Source organism: Bombina bombina, chromosome 1 (assembly GCF_027579735.1).
Source record: "Bombina bombina isolate aBomBom1 chromosome 1, aBomBom1.pri, whole genome shotgun sequence".
In the NCBI taxonomy this organism is placed as follows: Eukaryota; Metazoa; Chordata; class Amphibia; order Anura; family Bombinatoridae; genus Bombina; species Bombina bombina.
Window position 1 is genome coordinate 454789877 of NC_069499.1, and position 14221 is coordinate 454804097.

Below are 14221 nucleotides of genomic sequence, written 5' to 3' on the forward strand. Positions count from 1 at the left end.
TCCTCCTTGGACAGAGGCAAAAATTTCGAGAGAGGGCATCAGCCCTAACAATCTTACTACCAGGCAGTTAGGAGACCACATAATTAAACTGAGACAAAAATAGTGCCCATTTGGCCTGTCAGGGCGACAAACGTTTTGCTTCGGATAGATAACTTAAATTCTTGTGGTCAGTAAGAATGAGCACTGGTACGCTAGTACCCTCGAGAAGATGCCTCCATTCCTTGAGTGCCAAAATTATGGCCAGTAATTCCCTGTAGCCAATTTCATAATTGCACTCTGCCGGAGACAATTTCTTAGAGAAGAAACCGCATGGATGCAAGGAACCGTCAGGCGTAGGACGTTGAGACAGGAGGGCACCTACTCCAGTCTCAGATGCATCGACCTCAAGAACGAAATTCAGGACAGGGTTAGGATGAGCCAGTACTGGAGCAGCAGCAAAGGCAGTCTTAAGACTATCAAAGGCCTTAATGGCAGTAGTTGACCAATGGAGTGGATCATTTTCTTTACGGGTTATGTCTGTGATAAGTTTGACCAAGGAAAAAAAGGTTTTAATAAACTTTATATAGTAATTATCAAAGCCCAAAAAAACGTTGAATAGAGGGAAGACTAACTGGGTGAGGCCACTGCAGAACTGCAGACAACTTGTCAAGATCCATGGAGAACCCTGCAACAGAGATCCCATAACCTAGGAAGGTTACTTGAGACTGATGGAATTCACATTTCTCGAGTTTACAAAACAGGCTATTCTCACGTAGTCTCTGAAGTACCCGTGTGACATCAGAACAATGAGCCTCAAGTGTGGGTGAGTGTATGAGGATGTTGTCTAAGTACACCACAACACACTGTTGCAACATATCTCGTAGGACATCATTAATAAATTCCAGAAAAAACAGCAGGAGCATTACATAGACCAAAGGGCATTACAAGATATTCATAATGCCTGCTCCTGGTGTTAAATGCTGTTTTCCATTCGTGGCCCTTCTTAATCGTAACGAGATTGTATGCTCCTCTCAAATCAAGTTTAGAAAAGACCGTAGCACCATGAGGCAGTCAAAGAGGTCCGTAATGAGTGGAATAGGGTAAGCATTCTTAATGGTAAGACGATTAAGACCCCTATAATCGATGCACGGTCTTAACTCGCCACCCTTTTTTCTTCACAAAGAAGAAGCCAGCCCCTGCAGGAGAGCAGGATTTGTGAATTATCCCTCACGACAGAGTATTAGTATTACTTTCTTGTCTATTCTTGTTCTAAGAAATGAAGGCTATTCCATGCGAGAAATTTCCAAGAAAATGAAGATCTCGTACAACAATATGTACTACTCTGTTCACAGAACAGTGCAAGCTGGCTCTAACTAGAATAGAAAGAGGAGTGGGAGTCCCTTGGAGCACAACTGAGCAAGAAGACACATACATTAGAGAGTCTAGTTTGAGAAACAGATGTCTCACAGGTCCTCAACTGGCAGCTTCAATAAATAGTACCTGCAAAGCACCATTCTCAACGTCAACAGTGAAGAGGCAACTCCGGGACGCTGGACTTCTAGGCAGAGTTGCAAATAAAAAGTAATTTCTCAGGCTGTCCAATAAAAAGAAAAGATAAAGTGGATCAAAATAACACAGACACTGGATATAGGAAGATTAGGAAAAAAGTGTTATGGATAGATTAATCTAAGTTTGAGGTGTTCGGATCACAAATATGAACATTTGTGAGACAGAGACCAAATGAAAAGATGCTGGAGAAGTGCTTGACACCATCTTGCAAGCATGCTGGAAGCAATGTGATGGTCTGGGGAAGATTTTATGATGGTAAAGTGGAAAATTGATACAGGGGACCTTGAAGAAAGAAGGCTATCACTCTATTTTGCAATGCTATGCCATAGCCTGTGTATGGCGCTTGATTGGAGTCAATTTCCTCCTATAACAGGACAATGACCCAAAGCATAGCCTCAAACAATGCAAAAACTATTTAGGGAAGAATTAGTCAGCTGGTATTCTGACTTTAATGGAGTGACCAGCACAGTCACCAGATCTCAACTCTATTGAGCTGTTGTGGGAGCAACTTGACCGTATGGTATGTAAGAAGTGCCCTTTAAGTCAATCCAACTTGTAGGTGCATCAGGAAACATGGAGTGAAATATCTTCAGATTGCCTCAGCAAACTGACAACTAGAATGCCAAAGGTCTTCAAGGCTGTATTTGCTGCACATAGAAGATTATTTGATGAAAGCAAAGAAGGACACAATTATTATTTCACTTTAAAATTAATTATTTGAAACCTTTTCAATGACCATATTTTCAATTCAAACTCATTTCATGTATGTTTTCATGGAAAATAAGGAAATGTCTAAGTGACCCCACTTTTGAACGCCAGTGCACAAGCACACACACACACTTATAAATGCACACACATACACAAACACATATACATACACACACTCGCACACATACATATACACACATATACATACACACACTCGCACCTACACATACACATATACATACTCACACACATACACATATACATACACACACTCACACACATACACACACACATATACATACACACACTCATATACATACACACACTCACATACACACATATACACACACACTCACACACATACATATACATACACACACACACATACATATACACACACTCACACATATACATACACTCACACACATACACAAACACATATACATACACACGCTCACACACATACACATATACATACACACACACTCACACACATACACATATACATACACACACACTCACACACATACATATACACACATATACATAGACACTCACACACATACATATACACATATACATACACACACTCACACACATACATATACATATATACATACACACTCACACACATACATATACATATATACATACACACACACACTCACACACATACATATACACATATACATACACACACTCACACACATACATATACACATATAAACATACACACACTCACACACATACATATACACATATATACATACACACACTCACACACATACATATACACATATATACATACACACACTCACACACATACATATACACATATAAACATACACACACTCACACACATACATATACACATATATACATACACACACTCACACACATACATATACATATATACATACACACACTCACACACATACATATACACACACACACACACACACACACATACATATACACACATATACATACACACACACACATACATATACACACATATACATACACACACATACATATACACACATATACATACAGACACTCACACACATACATATACACACACACACACATACATATACACACATATACATACACACACTCACACACATACATATACACATATATACATACACACACTCACACACATACATATACATATATACATACACACACTCACACACATACATATACACACATATACATACACACACACACACACACATACATATACACACATATACATACACACACTCACACACATACATATACACACATATACACACACACACACACACACACACACACACATACATATACACACATATACATACACACACTCACACACATACATATACACACACTCACACACATACATATACACACATATACATACATACACACACTCACATACATATGCACACATATACATACACACACTCGCACACATACATATACACACATATACATACACACACACACACACATACATATACACACATATACATACATACACACACTCACATACATATGCACACATATACATACACACACTCACACACATACATATACACACATATACATACACACACTCACATATACACACATAGAATATAAAATATATAACCTTAATATCCACTAACATATTTACTCTATAAGATACTTTTTATCACTTTTCTTCTTGAATAAGTCACTTCTTTCCTACATAATTTCTCCACCCAAATTGTATCTTCTGTCCTCCAAAGAGTTATCTTCCCACCTTTTTCTTTCCATGATTCATCCTTCCTTACCTCCTACCTAAACCTGTTTCCTTCATATCCTTCTTTTGCTTGTAATTAAATGGATTTGAAACTCCAAAAATTATTTTGTGACTCAGACAGAGCGTACCATTTTTTTTTTCTTTCCAATTTACTTCTATTGTCAAATTTGCTTTGTTCCCATGATATTCTGTGTTGAAGAGATACCTAGGTAGGCACCTGGAGCACTACATGGTAGGGAATAGTGCTGCCATCTAGTGCTCGTGCAAATGGATAACATTCTTGCAAAACTGTTGCCAAATAGTCCTCCAGAAACGGGCCGGCATAAGCATAAGTCCCTGTTTTTACACAAAAGATACCAAGAGAATGAAGAAAAATCATAATAGTAGTAAATTAGAAAGTTGTTTAAAATGTCCTGCTGTATCTGAATCATAAGACAAAATGTTGGGTTTCTTATCCCTTTAACAATCCGCCTCTAATCCAGATATTAATTTATAGTATTACTATCCCTCCACTGATTATCTTTATTGTTGTCAAAGATTTGCATATAACTGTGCAATGTTATAACTACATGTGTGCATTTGATTCCTTTGTGAGGATCCAAATGCAGAAGTAAGGAGCTGCTCGGTCCCTTAAAGGGACAGTCAACACCCTCTGCTGACTGCCCCCTTATTTCAGTTCTTTTGACAGACATGCAGTTTAGCCAATCAATGCTCACTCCTAGGTCACTTTACGTGCATGAGCTCAATGTTATCTATATGAAACATGTGAACTAATGCCCTCTAGTGGTCAAAATGTATTCAGATTAGAGGCAGTCTTCAAGGTCTAAGAAATTAGCATATGAACCTCCTAGGTTTAGCTTTCAACTAAGAATACCAAGAGAACAAAGCAAAATTGGTGATAAAAGTAAATTGGGAAGTTGTTTAAAATTGCATGCCCTATTTAAATCGTGAAAGTTTTTTTGGACTTGACTGTCCCTTTAAGATATATTTGTAGCCAGATTAATTCCTGTAAAAGATCCCACTCTGAAATCTGTACAAATCCAAATCTTAGAGTGGGATCTTTTACAGGAATTAATCCGGCTACGAAACTATCCTAAGGGAATGAACGGCTCCTTACTTCCGCATTTGGATCCTCGCAAAGTTATTACTATTGAAGGTTGGGATAGCTCATTGTGTAGGAAAAACAGACTTACATTTAGTTGGGGGAAAGGACAATAAAGAGAAAGGGGAGAACATAATTATAGGGAAGTTTAAAGTGAAGGTCAATTTTCACCAATGAGTGCCCGGTTTTTAAAAATACTTTTAAAAACAGGGGCACTTTCATTGATGAAAATTAACATAGCACTGTATTTGAAGAAATACTTACCTTTTACTTCTGCAAAGCCGGATCGACGATCCCCCTCCTTCTTCTTCCTGCTGTAGACCACAGCAATGACGAAACTGGCTTCCTCCAATCATAGCCAGGCATCACGAGCTGGACGCTCTGGGGTGCAAGCCATTATTGGAGGAAGCCGGTTTTCGTCATTTCTGACGTCACTACAGAGGAACTGAGGCTGAGATCGGTGATCCGGTTTTGCAGGAGTAAAAGGTACGTATTTCTTAAAATCCAGTGCAATGTTAATTTTCATCAATGAAAGTGCCCCTGTTTTTAAAAGTATTTTTAAAAACCGGGCACTCATTGATGAAAATTGACCTTCACTTTAATAATTATCATTGGTTAAAATTGCTAGTGGACTCATGGATGACACAATAGAGGTAGTAGAGGTTTATGTAAAGTGCCAAAGTTATTTTGGAAAATCTGAAGTTCTTTTTGTCAAGTCCATAAATGTGATAGTGGATCTAAAAGTTGCTAATGGGCTTGTAGTGATACTGAAGGTGCTGACCTTACATCATTTATTTTTATATTAGAATTTTTTTTTGCATTACAAAATTAATAAGAATTATGTCTCTGCATGAACACAGATTAATTAAAATAATTATCATAACAGTCTAATAAATTCCTTACATTTCCATTTTCCAGGCGATTTAAATTTATTTAAAAAGATATTATGAAAAACAATTATCTGTCAGTGGATAACCACATCACAGAGAATACAGATTCATTTGTAGGGGGAAAAACTGCAGTATTTAGCTAAGAATTATTAGTATTTTTATTTTTAAGAAAAAGATGAAGATCAGGAATGGTGTAAATCACAGTTTATTGAGCACAACACAACCCATAAACGCACTGATATGAAACCGCACATTATATACAGCCTTCAACTACAATTTACATCTCTGTCAGCCACTGAAGAATTCATACTTATAGGCTCTTGTTCAGGCTAATGAACCACAGGATTTGCAATAATATGTCCGAACCGATAAGCACATCTCAAATTAACATACCAGAAAGAATTATTTATGCAGAATGTGTGTTAGTATTTGATACATAGAGATGTCCGACCCAGTTACAGCTATAATCCAGGATTAAAGGGATATCAAACCCAAACATTTTCTTTCATAATTCAGATAGAACATACAATTTAAACAACTTTGCAATTTTCTTCTGTTATCTAATTTTCTTCAGTCTCTGTATCCTTTATTGAAAAAGCAGCAATGCACTAGATGAACACCTGGTGAGCCAATAACATGAGGCAAATATGTGCAGCCACCAATCAGCAGCTCTTGAGCCTACCTAGGAAAAAAAAAAATATGTATATAAACAGAAGTATATTGGAAAATTATTTAAAATCACGTTATATCTGAAACATGAAAAAAAAAATTGGACTTCATATCCCTTTAAGTTTTTTTTTTACTCCCATTCTGGAACTTTTTTTTATTAGAAGAAAGAAAGCTCTTGGAATGCAAGCTTAGGATTCGGCACATTTTTGGTTCAGCACCTGGGTAGCTCTTGCTGATTGGTGGCTAAATGTAGCCACCAATCAGCAAGTGCTACCCAGGGTGCAAATAGGTTTTATAGCCCTTTAATAATGTCATTACAGGATCAATAAACTGTAAAAAAAAGTATTTTGAAAAAACAAGTTAAATATGTTAAAAGGTACGTAAACGCCAAATTTGAAATGTGCAGTAGTGAATTTTAAAAGTACAGTTAAAGGAGTAAGTCGGCATAAATGTCCCCTTAAAAAAGGTGAATGGGTAAGGAAATTATTTGACTTGTTATTTTCCACATAAAAGGTCAGTATGTTGGATTGTTATAATTTTCCAAGGAAATATTTTAGTGAGCTAATCATTTCCAGATGATAATACACTTTGCGTATTGTGTTATACTAGGCTTGTACTGGCTGTGATGGGAAATATCTCACTGTATTTCCCATCAATTATGTTGCAAAATTGAGTGACATATTGTTTGTAATAGATCTGGAAAACTACCCAGGGCCAGATCCTTGTTATCTTCTTGTAAAGTGTATTACTCTATTGCTCTTTTTTATTAATCTGTCACCTTATATGGCATTCACCTGCATCTTAGAGGGACATGCATCAGATTCTCCTTCCAAAACTTGAGTTCATGGAAATGGGCACTGTGCTAGAAGCCTTTGTATAGAGCAAGTGATATGTGTCAGCTTATAACAGGTACAGACCTGCTCTTTCTATAAGAGAGGTCTTTACAATGCTGCAGACTGTAGCTAGCCTATTTGCCTCTATGTCTAATTTCAAGGTCTGTGCAATATTTCCTCAAGTACAATTAAAAAAACATGAAAATATCTTAATTAAGATAATACCTGTGACTGCCCCAGACCCCCCACTGGTAATTAACCTTACCTATGACTCCCCTCAGTCCCAAGCAGTAAACTTCTCTAACCCCTCATCAGATATTTACCCTATGAAAGATTCCCTTAGTGTGCTTTCAATGACTAAATTGCTCTTTTATGCTCTTTCTTTCAAAGGAAATAGCTGATTTTGTTCATTGAAACCATTATCAATAAGTAACATTTCAGTACCTAAATATTGCTTTTGTGTGTATATATATAAAGAGAGAGATAGAGAAAATAAGTAGGTTTGTGCTTCTGGTGAAGGCTCAGCCTATTTGAATGGACATGTCCTTGAAAACAGTAGGTGGTGGTTTCAATGAACATAACTCGCTTGTTACGGTACCAACTGTGTACCAAGGGTTAACCCCAGATGAACAATGTCCTGCATAGACAATCAGCAATTCACAACCCAGCCAGTTTCAGGTTTAAAACAGAATGACAACTTTATTTGAAGGCAGCACACAGATTTATACAGGTTTTTGACCCCCCCCTCAGATGGGGGTTGAAAGAATGTTGTACATTAGATAAAAGGGAGAAGCGCCCTTGACATGATACAATAGAATTATATTACTTAAATACTTTACTTAGGCAGATAACAACTTAAACACATTTGGCTTGTCTTATCACCTAGCGTCTGTTCTCTGAGGGTGATTAAACAATGGCCTGTTTATTACTTAAATGTAATTATAGCACACAATAGCTGAGGCCAGAAAACCTGTCTTTAGAAATTAGATTCTTAAAGCTAAACACAGTTAACTCTTTCAGTCCTGACAGAAGGGTCTGTCACATAGCTCCCCCCTTGTGGAACACTCCGGCAGACCCGGCTTGACCCTTTTGCGGGTCAACCTGGGGATGACCGGACTAGGAGGTGGTAGGCATGTCAGTTTGCTGGGACAATCCATCTGTATTCCCGTTATGAGAGAGAATCCCTGTCTGTATAAATAAGGGTTCAACCTCTTCAGTGCCCCGACTAGGGCTAAACAGTCCTTCAAAATATCATCGGCTTCTTTACGTGGTTTTTGTACCTGCTCTTTATAGGTATCCACAATCCCTTCATACTGACATAGGGTGCCCTTGAGTTGCTGCACCTCCCTATGAGCCAGTGTCAGCTTCTCCTCCAGTGTCACTAAGTTTGTCCTTAATGTTTCATGTTCCACTCTCAAGCTGGTGTTTTCTGCAGTCTGTCGGTGCAGCTTGTCTAGCAGAGATTCCTGTTCTAAACGTGCTTTTTCCTCTGCACTCCTCTTCTCTCCCGCTAGCACTGTTACATGATTATTTAACGTGACCATTTTATCCTCTACGTGACTCTTCTCCTTCATCAGCGCATTGTAACGTGACTCCCACATATCAATAGCGGATAGAGATTTACTGAGCTCAGCGTCCTGGGGCTTAGCAGTAGGGGGGTCAGTCTCTGCTGCACGGATCTGAGCACGGGTAGTCACAGGGTTAACATCAGCGGGACCCATGGGAGCATAGGCAGAAACAAGGGGGACCAAGGTATTTCCAAGGAGAACATCAGCTGGTAAATCCTTCATGACCCCCACATTCACAGGTCTAGCGCCCCCTCCCCAATCCAAATGCACCCTGGCAACAGGCAGGCGGAACACAGTGCCCCCTGCTACCCTCACAGCCACAGTGTCTCCTGTGTGCTGTTTCTCAGACACCAAGTTCTTTCGAAGCAAGGTCATGGTAGCACCAGTATCCAGTAGACCACTGACCTCCTTCCCATTCACTTTAACCAGTTGCCGGTTATTCCGGTGGGCAGCTTGCACAAGGTCTGCCTCATGTAGGATGCCCCAGCATTCTTGCGCCTCTACATAGCGGGCCGCAGGCTGAGGATTACGTGGGATTCCGCTAGCGGGTCTTCTCCAGGACTGTGCTTGGTTCGCTGCGTTTAGGGGACACTCTGGTCTTTTGTGCCCTAGTTGCTTACATCCAAAGCACCGAATAGGTTGTGAGTAGCCCCGCGAATTGAACCAGGCTCTCTGAGGGTAGTTCGTGGCCCGAGACCGTGTGGTATAGCGGTGTGCTGGGGGTTGGTAACTGGCAGGTGCTGGGGTGACTGGGGGTCTGTACTCCACTCTGGCAGGGGGCTTAGTGGTAGCAGTGTCCAGTTTGCGGGCATCCGTATACTCATCTGCCAAGCGAGCCGCTTCATGCAGGGTGGAGGGTTTACGGTCCCGAACCCACTCTCGAACTCCTGCGGGTAACTTGTCGAAGCAATGTTCCAACAGGAATAGCTGCAGCACCTCTTCCCCAGATACGGCTTGGCACCCCGCTATCCAGTGAGCTGCTGTGCGGTGCACCTTACATGCCCACTCAAGGTAGGAATCACCAGCCAATTTAACAGTGTCTCTGAACCGCCTCCGGTATGCCTCCGGTGTAACCGCATACCTGGAGAGCAGAGCCTCTTTTACAGTATTATAATCCCCGACTTCCTCATCTGGAATGGCCCGAAAAGCCTCACTGGCCCGGCCGGATAATTTTCCGGATAATATCGTGACCCAGTCCTCTGCGGGTACCTTGTGTAGTGCACATTGCCTCTCAAAATCCGCAAGGTACCCATCAATCTCTCCTTCTGTTTCCAGGAAGTTTTTAAAAGCTGCAAAATTTACTTTTCTCTTTTCCACTGGGGTTCCTGTGACTTGGGCTGCTGCAGCGCCGCTTTGGCGAAGTAGGTTGGCCTCCACAGCTGCTATGACCCGGTCGATAATTTCCGCAGATGGGTTGGGGCCATAATATCCCAGTCTTATTTTAACTGCCCGATCAAAGCTTGCTTCTTCAGGGGTTCTGTCTGATATGCTGGGCCCATTGGTTCCTTCTGTCCCTGGTACTCTTTCCATCTTAGTCAGTATTGTAATAATCCCCCTCTTCCTGAGGTTACTGGCTTGTGTAGTTGCTCTTCTGGGCGATAAGGATTCTCCCGTCGCTTGCCACCAATGTTACGGTACCAACTGTGTACCAAGGGTTAACCCCAGATGAACAATGTCCTGCATAGACAATCAGCAATTCACAACCCAGCCAGTTTCAGGTTTAAAACAGAATGACAACTTTATTTGAAGGCAGCACACAGATTTATACAGGTTTTTGACCCCCCCCTCAGATGGGGGTTGAAAGAATGTTGTACATTAGATAAAAGGGAGAAGCGCCCTTGACATGATACAATAGAATTATATTACTTAAATACTTTACTTAGGCAGATAACAACTTAAACACATTTGGCTTGTCTTATCACCTAGCGTCTGTTCTCTGAGGGTGATTAAACAATGGCCTGTTTATTACTTAAATGTAATTATAGCACACAATAGCTGAGGCCAGAAAACCTGTCTTTAGAAATTATATTCTTAAAGCTAAACACAGTTAACTCTTTCAGTCCTGACAGAAGGGTCTGTCACATCGCTTTATAAAATAGAAATATTAACCTAAACACTTAACTATGCAACTGGTGTAACAAGTCACTGGAAACAAATGGGAAATACATTTTTCAGTACACTGCTCCTTTAACCCGAACAACAATCTCCCTGACTGCTCCTCTGGTCTTTAAAACTAAGCACAACTATTTTCCCTAACAACTATCCCCTCATAAAACTATACCCCATACAAAGAACCCCCTAATATGTATATAGCCCCTGAAAGAAAATAATGACACCCTCTAATAAAAATCCTACCCTAATATATATCCCTTAATAAAACATACACTTACTCTAATAGATGCTACCCTTTAATATTAAATCCCCTATTAATCACCACCAGTAACCCCCATTTTAAAAAATCTACAATTAAACATACGTTTTAAAAGCATAATGCAAATTAAAGAAAAATAATTCCCCCATACATTAGAAAAAAAAACATTACTTTTTGACATCTTCTTTCTTCTAAGTGCAGCAACCATGATCCAATCAGAAGAATTGCTCACTGATGACAACCTATCGGCTAGATTACGAGTTGTGCGTTAGGCTGAAAAAGCAGCGTTAACAGGTCCTAACGCTGCTTTTTCCTTACCGCTGATATTACGAGTCTTGCAGGTTTAGGGGCACCGCACACTTCTTTAGCCTTACTGCAAAACGACTTACGTAAACTTTGTAAATTCTTTTTTCTATGGGTCTTCCATAGCGCTGATATTACGAGTTTGTCCTGGGAGGCCAAAAAGTGAGTGGTACACCCTCTACCTCCAAGATCCCTAACGCATTTTAAAGTCAGTAGTTAAGAGTTTTATGGTACAACGCCGTAACATAAAACTCATAACTAAAGTGCTAAAAAGTACACTAACACCCATAAACTACCTATTAACCCCTAAACCGAGGCCCTCCCGCATCGCAAACACTAAAATTAAATTTTTAACCCCTAATCTGCCGCTCCGGACATCGCCGCCACTACAATAAACATATTAACCCCTAAACCGCCACACTCCCGCCTCGCAAATACTAGTTTAATATTATTAACCCCTAATCTGCCGTCCCTAACATCGCCAACACCTAAATTATACTTATTAACCCCTAATCTGCCGCTCCGGACATAGCCACCTACATTATACTTATCAAGCCCTAATCTGCTGTCCCCAACATCGCTGACACCTACATTATTTTTATTAACCCCTAATCTGCCACCCCAATGTCGCTGCAACCTACCTACACTTATTAACCCCTAATCTGCCGCCCCAACGTCGCCGCCACTATTCTAAATTTATTAACCCCTAAACCTAAGTCTAACCCTAACACCCCCTAACTTAAATATAATTTAAATAAATCTAAATAAAATTACTATCATTACCTCATTTAATTCCTATTTAAAACTTAAGACTTACCTGTAAAATAAACCCTAAGCTAGCTACAATATAACTAATAGTTACATTGTAGCTAGTTTAGGGATTATTTTTATTTTACAGGCAAGTTTGTATTTATTTTAACTAGGTAGAATAGTTACTAAATAGTTATTAACTATTTAATAACTACCTATGTAACATAAATACAAAAGTACCTGTAAAATAAAACCTAACCTAAGTTATACTAACACCTAACATTACACTACAATTAAATAAACTAAATTAAAACCAATTAAATAAATTAAATTAGCTAAATTACAAAAACAAACACTAAATTACAGAAAATAAAAAACAAATGACAAGATATTTAAACTAATTACACCTAATCTAATAGCCCTATCAAAATAAAAAAAGCCCCCCCAAAATAAGAAAAACCCTACCCTAATCTAAACTATCAATAGCCCTTAAAAGGGCCTTTTGCGGGGCATTGCCCAAAGTAATCAGCTCTTTTACCTGTAAATTAAATTACAAACACCGTCCAACAGTAAAACCCACCACCCACACAACAAACCCCCCAAATAAAAAGCTAACTAAAAAAACTAAGCTCCCCATTGCCCTGAAAGGGCATTTGGATGGGCATTGCCCTTAAAAGGGCAGTTAGCTCTTTTGCGGTCCAAACGCCTAATCTAAAAATAAAACCCACCCAATATACCCTTAAAAAACCTAACACTAACCCCCTGAAGATCGACTTACAGTTCTGAAGACCGGCCATCCATCCTCAAGGAAGCGGCGGAAGTCTTCATCCAAGTTGGGCAAAGTGGTCCTCCAGACGGGCAGAAGTCTTCATCCAGACAGCATCTTCTATCTTCATCCATCCGACGCGGAGCAGCTCCATCTTCAAGACATCCGACGCGGAGCATCCTCTTCTTCCGACGACTACCCGACGAATGAAGGTTCCTTTAAGTGACGTCATCCAAGATGGCGTCCCTTAGATTCCGATTGGCTGATAGAATTCTATTAGCCAATCAGAATTAAGGTAGAAAATCCTATTGGCTGATGCAATCGGCCAGTAGGATTGAGCTCGCATTCTATTGGCTGTTTGGAACAGCCAATAGAATGCAAGCTCAATCCTATTGGCTGATTGGATCAGCCAATAGGATTGAACTTCAATCCTATTGGCTGATTGCATCAGCCAATAGGATTTTTTTTACCTTAATTCTGATTGTGTGATAGAATTCTATCAGCCAATCTGAATCTAAGGGACGCCATCTTGGATGACGTCACTTAAATAGGCTGACCATATTGCCGCTTTAAGAAGGAACACATATGAAAAATACATATGTCAGGGTTCTTATACAAAACATTTCTTTAAACAGCCCTGAAAACAGCCCTGACATATGTATTTTTTATATGTGTCTCTTTTTAAAGCGGCAATATGGTCAGCCTACACTTAAAGGAACCCTTAATTCGTCGGGTAGTTGTTGGAAGAAGAGGATGCTCCGCTTTGGATGTCTTGAAGATGGAGCCGCTCCGCATCGTATGGATGAAGATAGAAGATGCCGTCTGGATGAAGACTTCTGCCCGTCTAGAGGACCACTTCGCCCGGCTTGGATGAAGACTTCTCCCGGCTTCATTGAGGACTTCGGCCCAGTTGGATGAAGACTTCTGCCGCTTCCT